The sequence below is a fragment of the Canis lupus genome, chromosome 13, assembly GCF_011100685.1.
Source record: "Canis lupus familiaris isolate Mischka breed German Shepherd chromosome 13, alternate assembly UU_Cfam_GSD_1.0, whole genome shotgun sequence".
NCBI lineage: Eukaryota > Metazoa > Chordata > Mammalia > Carnivora > Canidae > Canis > Canis lupus.
This window is the reverse complement of record NC_049234.1, coordinates 40070986-40078338: the sequence shown is the minus strand read 5'-3', so window position 1 is coordinate 40078338 and position 7353 is coordinate 40070986. Positions and strand designations below refer to the sequence as shown.

Sequence of the window (7353 nt, the reverse complement as noted above, 5' to 3'; positions counted from 1 at the left end):
ACTGACCAGTATTTCACATCTCGACACATTTCTGGAACTTGACGAACATTTTGGTAGTTGGAGTTGTCAGGTTTAAGGAATTGGTGCAATTCTGTGTCAGGCCTTGAGCCAGAGGCAAGGTCAGAGGGCAGCAAATGCAAAGCCCACCCCCCGGCCGCCAGGGGCTCTCACGGTGGAGTGAGGGATGGGGTGGCATGAGGGACAGGGTGGCCTGGCAGCGGGCAGACGGGGCGGTGGGGCCAAGTGGAGGCAGCTGGTCACTCCCAGGCCAACGGCCTCCAAACAGGAGGAGGCATCCAGGGAGGAGGCTGCTCGGGGTCGCTCGGGGAGCGCAGTGATGTGACCATGACCTGGAGGACGGCAAGGAGGCCCCCCCGCGATTTTACAGCACAGAAGGCAGCCGCGCTGGAGGGCACCAAGGACAACGGAGCCCAGCTCTACTGGAGGCTGCTCTGGGTGAAGGCTCGGCCCGCAGACAGCCTCCCGAAGGCGCAGGAGCAAATTCCTTGAAGTCCGGGACCGTGTGTGGGCCTGTTGCTGCCAAGACTAAATCCCACGGACCGGGCGACTTAAACAACAAACCTCTATTTCCTCACAGTTCTGGAGGCTCAAGTCGGAGCCCGAGTTGAGGCAGGTTTGGCCTCCCCCGAGCCGGACTCTGCCGCCCGGATGGCCCATCTTGCTATGTCCTCTGCGGCCTCTGTGCGCAGGCTCCCGGGGCCCTTCCCCCCTTCGGAGGACCGCAGCCGTGGTGGGTGCAGGCCGCACCCTGAAGACCTCACTGGGCCACAGGCCCTGTCTCCAAACACAGTCACATTCTGAGCGCTGGGGGTGACGGCCTCCACCTACGAATTCGAAGGTTGGACACAAACCGTAACCACGGCTACTCTGTGTGGTTGCGTTACTTCCAGAGACAGATTACACTCCTGTAAGAGCTACCGGGCATCGCGAAAGCCCATTACGACAGGCTACACATTGGCTCCGCCACACATTTCCTGTGAATCTTTCACTCAAGTATAAGGATTAAAAGTAGAGGGTCACGTACTGCATAAAAACGTAAGAAAACCAACCTGCATTTTTATCCCTAGGAACGTACCCAAAAGAAATAAAAAACCCATGTCTACACAGAGATTCAGTCGTAAGTGTCCATAACGGCATTACTCACCATCATTAAAATGTGGAAGCAACCCAACTATCCAACTGATGGCCAGGTAAACAAAATATGGTCTATACTATACCCAAAGCGTGGAATATTATTCAGTCATAAAAAAGGGAATGGACTACGGACGTGGACTACAACGTAGATGAGCCTTAAGAACAGTATGCTAAATTAAACAAGCCAGATGGAAAAGGCTACATAGTGCATGATTCTGTTTTTGTAAACTGTCCAGAAAAAGGCAAATTTATAGATACGGAAGGCATATCAGGGGTTGCCCGGAGCTGGAGAAGGGAGTGGAGGCTGATGTAAGGGAGCACAAAGGAATGATTTAAGATAAAGCAGAGGTTCCCAACTTAGATTATGGTGACAGTTGCACAAGTCCATAAATTTACTAAAAAGCATTTGAACTACGTATTTACAACAGTTGGATTTTTATGGCACGCAAATCATACTTCAATAAAGCTAGAAAATGTTTGCGTGCCGACCTTGCGTGGGGGCCACACTAACCTTCTCTTTCTCGTTCCAATTTTAGTGTATGTGCTGCCGAAGTGAGCACAGTAAAGCTGGAAAATATTAATAAAATGTACACAGGAGGCATTGGAAAACATTACAAGAAAATAGTAAACTTTAAAAATTTCCTGGAATCACACAGGAGAACGTATGCCTTCCATCTGTGGTCCACAAAAGGAAAAGGCTTCCCCCATCCCCGGTGAGCTCTTGGTCCTGCTCTGTGAGGGGTAGGGGGAGGCCTTGGCAGCTCAGGGACGTCGCGTACTGTTTCACCTCCGCTAACCAGCTCCTGGTGAAGCCCAGCAAGTGATCAGATCCTGCCCCAGTAACCCTGGGAGGGCCCTCAAGGACCATCTTGCACAAACCTCTCATTTAGTTGAAGCTGGGGTTGGGGTGGGGGCGTAGAAACCACAGGAGCTGAGCTCAGGACATCGCAGGTGGTGAGCGGTAAGATGAGCCCATCTCGGGTGTCCTGGTTCTTAATCCAGAGTCATCCGCTGGGTTGTCTTTTCGCATCTCAGCCTTTCTCAGCCTCGATGATCCCACCTGCAGAATGGGGACAGCGATACCTGCCCCTGCCTGCTTCATGGAGCCACATAAAGACCAGATGAGATCAGTCCCAAACCGGAAAGCCCTCGGAGCCCTTGGCTGGCTCAGTCGGTTAAGCATCCAAGTCTTGATTTCAGCTCAGGTCAGGATCTCAGGGTTGAGAGATCGAGCCCCGCCTCGGGCTCCCTGCTGGGTGTGGAGCCGCCCAAGATTTTCTCTCTCCTTCTGCCCTTCTGCACGCCCCACCCTCCACCCTCGCTCCCTCTCTGAAGACAAAACAACAGAAATCCCTCTACTCGTGCAAAGCGTTGTGGTGGTGGTAGTAGCAGGTCAGCTGTGGCTCTAGCTCAGAATCAAGACCAGAGATCTGTAAGACCACACTTCCAGAAAATGCATTCCTCTGTCCTGATGCGAACACGAATCTCTGGCTAAAGTTGCTCCCCAGCATCACGAGGGGGTGGGGATGGGGCAGTGAGGGCACCATTCCTTTAATTTTCCAGAACATTCTCTTTCCAGAACACCATTATCTTCCTGCTGTCCATCCGTGACACTTTAATTACTTCGACGACAATGAAATTTAGTCTGTGTGCATTCAACTATGATTACTCGAATAACAACAATGGAAATGGAGGTTTGATTTAGATATCTATAACCTCAGACTTATTTATTTTACCCCTCTCCTCTGAAAACATATCCGTTCCTGTTGAGACACCAGAAAGGGCCCTCTGGGTCTAATAACACCTGGAAAGCCCCAAGACTGTAAACTAAGCATATTTTGGAGTGTATTCATCTCTCCTGAAGGATCCCCTCAATCCAACGCCCCTCCCCGGGCCTCCTACCACCCACACAGGGGCGGATCTCACCAGGAACCCGCGAAACGAGAGCCCGGCAAACCAGTCATCACCGCTGGCCCAGGAAAAACACCAGGTGCAGAGCACAGCTCAGAATGTGATCTGAGAAAACACATAAATCAAGCGGGTCCCAGGGAGTGAAAGTACAAGTTAGTGAAAAATAACAACAAAGTGACCATGAAATGTTAAATCAGATCAACCCCACAGCCAGCTAATTGCTGAGGCCTCTATGGAAAACCCAGGGTGAAGACTGGCCGATAAGCCAGGAGAAAGCTGGACGAGCATTCTCACCTCCCACATCTGGTTACTTTGCGTATGTTAGGGGGATCGGCCCTTTAACTGTCATATATGCTCCAAACGTATTCCCCCAATTATCTCAGGACCTTGTCATGACTTTCTTAAAATTTTTACCATGCAAATATATTTCATTTCCAGGCAGCTTGAATTATTCGTCTTTTCTCTTGTCTTTCTCTGAATTCTGAGCTGCATTTAGAAAGGATCTTCTCATGCCTACATTATAGGGGAAGTTAGCCATATTTTCTCTGAACACAGGATACCGAGTCTTCCTACCCATCCAAGAACAGGGATTTCTTTCCATTTGTTCAAGTTTACTTTTATGTCTTCCAAGAGTGTCTTAAAGGTTTTTTTTTCCCCTTATAAAATCTGCACATTTATGTCTAAGTGTCACCTCTTTTTTCGTTGTTACATCCTTTTACTTTTTTCGTTGTTACATCCAGGCACCGATTTGGGGTTCTAAATAAAGAGTAACATACTCTTCCCACTCTTCTCTCATTTCCCTTTGCCCAGGCCACCGGTCTCACTGGCATGACTTGAGGGTGTGTCCGTCGGCCACGTCGGCAGAATAAGAAACAACGGTAGGTCTAAGACAAGATGACATAAGACAGTGGTGAAGAGGGTCTTTGGGTCTTAGCAAGAAAGAATTCACATCTGTCTGGGGGCAAAGATAAGAGTAGCAAGGCTCTCACATATTTAAAAATCTAAAACTGGATTTAACTCGTCTGCTTTCCTCAGTCAAGTAAACTCTATCAATTTCCATGACATCTTGGACAATCTTCTAAATCCTCTTCCCTCGTCTGGGTCTGATATAATACAGCATCCTTAATGAGTAATAGTATTGAGTTACTAAATCCCTTCTATAAATTCTCCTTTCTTCCTATTTCCCTCATACTTTCATGATCCAAACTCCATGCGGCCACAGGGGTCTCTGAGAGATAGTTGTCTCCAAGATTAATCTGTAAAACCAAGCGAAAGGCGGGCCCTGCGAACCGTGCACACATCTCACACGGTACGCTGCTGTCAGCTTTCAGACTCGGGGTCTCTGGATGGTTTTCTCAGGTTAGTACATGGTCCTGCTGAGATCAAGATCAATGGTTAGATTTTATTCCAGACCAGCCAGCTCTCCTTCCTCCCAAAGCTTCTCTTCCAATGGTACTTAGACCCAAACAGGACTGAGTGAGAAATCTGGACAAGTCACATGAAGTCCAATGTTGGAAACGCAACTGGAGGCCGAAGGCAACTGGAGACTCCGAGCCTTTGTCAGGATTGAGAATGAAGACCCCTGCTGGGCCCTTTCGCCGCTTCCTCCACCAGTTCCACTATTGAACTCCTACACACCCTTCAAGGTCAAGCTTAACCATCACCTCTGGTGCATAATTTTTCCCAACACTCCTCTACATCCCAGAGATATAATTGCTCCCTCGTCTGTTTTCCTATTAAATTTTAAGCATACTTCTTTTATCATCTGAATCACATTTTATGACAGCTCTCTCATTATTTGTTTATATCTCTGTCTACCAAGTAGGCTTCAGATCCCCGGAGGCCGGAACCATATTTCATTCATCTCAGCATCCACCACATCTAGCAACGTAATTGAATTAAACTGACCAAAGGGATTTGAAATTTTGTTGTTGTTGTTGTTCTACCCACCATTTGCGATCCATGAGTCACAGCCTCAGCAGGAGGCAGAGCTGAGTTCCACCCAGATCACATCTGCACCAAGGGACACAACCCAGAGCTCCCTGGTCAAGGTGGGCCACGTGCTTCAAAGCCCGTCTCCCTTTCAGCCCACCGACGAACTCTTAATCGGTGAGATGTGAATAGGTATGAGGACTAAATAAGATAGTGCCTCTAAAGCACCTATTGGTGAATATTAATTAGAATACTAGTGACCCTATACTGCACAGGCCAATGAAAACCTTGGATGACGAACAGTAGAGCTCCTGAGTCCAGGGAATTCCTTAATAAATCGCTATGTAGGGGATCCCTGGGGGGCTCAGCAGTTTGGCACCTGCCTTTGGCCCAGGGCGCGGTCCTGGAGTCCCGGGATCGAGTCCCGCGTCAGGCTCCCTGCATGGAGCCTACTTCTCCCTCTGCCTGTCTCTCTGCCTCTCTCTCTCTCTCTCTCTCTGTGTCTCTCATAAATAAATAAATAAATAAATAAATAAATAAATAAATAAATAAATCTTTAAAATAAATAAATAAATAAACTTTAAAATAAATAAATAAATAAATTGCTATGTGAGCCAACAATAGTTTCCCATCCTTTTCCCACCCTTACATGTAGGATATGGAGCACATTCCCAGGGCCATTCCTCTGGACTAGCCGTGTCGTAGATGATGGATCCGGCAATTGCAGGTACACTTGCTGGAACTTTCTGTTTCCTTTCCCTGTGCCTGGAGAAAGCATGCTGGAATGTCTGTGAGTAAAAATGGCACACTTTTTAAAATAACACATCTACTCTTATTATGTGTTTAATGCACAGAACTCAGTTCTTCGTCAGTGCTCATCAAGGACTGCGGCGTACCTCTGTTTCGACCCAGCAGGGTGTTGTGAAACCCAGTTGCTAAGATCCATCATTGTCCAGACGAGCACTTGAGACCGACCGTTGTCACACTGTGAGATGTCCACAGACTCTTCCCCCTACCATATAATTATGAAAAGTGGGCTTGTCAAATGGGCTATCAGAATATTCTCGCGGAGAGCCGTGACAGAATGAGGCTGCGCCGTCTCAGGAGCTAGTGGAAGGCTCAGCATCCTGGCGGGAAAGAGAGGGCAAATTCAAAAACAGAGATAAAAGAGAGTTTGGCGAAGGCCCTACTTACCAAGGCCCCGCCAGCAGGGAATGGCAGGACACCCGTGGGCTAGGGGCAACAGGAGGTCGCTCCGACCGCCTCTGAAGGAGAGAGCGTCGGACGAGCCCGGACCCAGAGAGCGCTGGGGCCCTGCGCCCTCCAGCCACCGACAGGCCAGGGAGGAAGTACCCGAAGGTCTTTCCCCTTCTGCTGCGGGGCCTTCCGTCGGCCAAACCCAACCGGGATCCCCGAGGCATGGGCCGTCCACGCAGGCCCCAACGGCCAGTCCTGGACAGAGGACAGGGTGACGGATGCAAAATGCACGTAGAGACACAGTCAGGAAACATCCAGCACCGCTGCCAACCAGCTCTTTTCTTTTTGATGCTGCATTGTGATTTCTAGCCTACTTTGAGGGGGAACTGGATAGGATTTGAGTGGCTTTCTACTTGGTTTCAAAGAGAAAGCCCTTTCTGTCAGCAGAACTAGGAACAATGGGATCACACGGGTGTCGTTAAACCCTAGAAACACGCGGGGTTTTCATCTCCATCTTAGATAAAAAGATGTCTCAGTTATGTCTTCCCTGGGCCATTTTAATTAACATTGTCAAGAAAGTCCCAAATGCCTGACTCTCTTTATCGTCGTTTTCAGAATATCAATTGGGCAGAATGTACAGGTAAAACTTAACAGAATTTACAGCGAAGGGAAAAGGGGAAAAAAAACGGAAAAAGCATAGGAAAATCATAAGGGTTTTTTTTTTTTTCCACCCTCTTCCTTTTTAATTCTTGTTGTACTTACTCAATAGGGTTTTGATGCTGACAGAACTGAAAGGCCTGTGTTCACTCCGACGACACGTCCTGCTCCAGCTGGAATCCCTCTCGGAGAAACAGGCGGAGATCTGGCCGACCGAGCGTCCTTGCCGCGCAGGTGGGGCCTCCACCTGCAGGTCGGTCTCCGCTGACAGTTTTGAGAGGACGCCGAGTATTTGCTCTACTTAGTACGGCGCTTTTATTGATTATTAACATAACAATGTATCCATGCTAATTATACAGAATTTGGAAAATATAAAAATACATAAAGAAAACAGAAGCCACGCATAGCCTCACCTAATGGTGTAACTCTCACGTTTTATTATATTTTCTTTCCCGCTTCCTTTTCTACGTAGAGTTCCCAGGCAGCACGATGCACAGCATG

General features: G+C 48.4%; 1 pseudogene; it reads right to left on the bottom strand.

Moving 5' to 3' along the window:
- Nucleotides 1-1615: 1615 nt before the first annotated feature.
- On the bottom strand, nucleotides 1616-1715 carry LOC119865424 (annotated as a pseudogene).
- Nucleotides 1716-7353: the final 5638 nt, after the last annotated feature.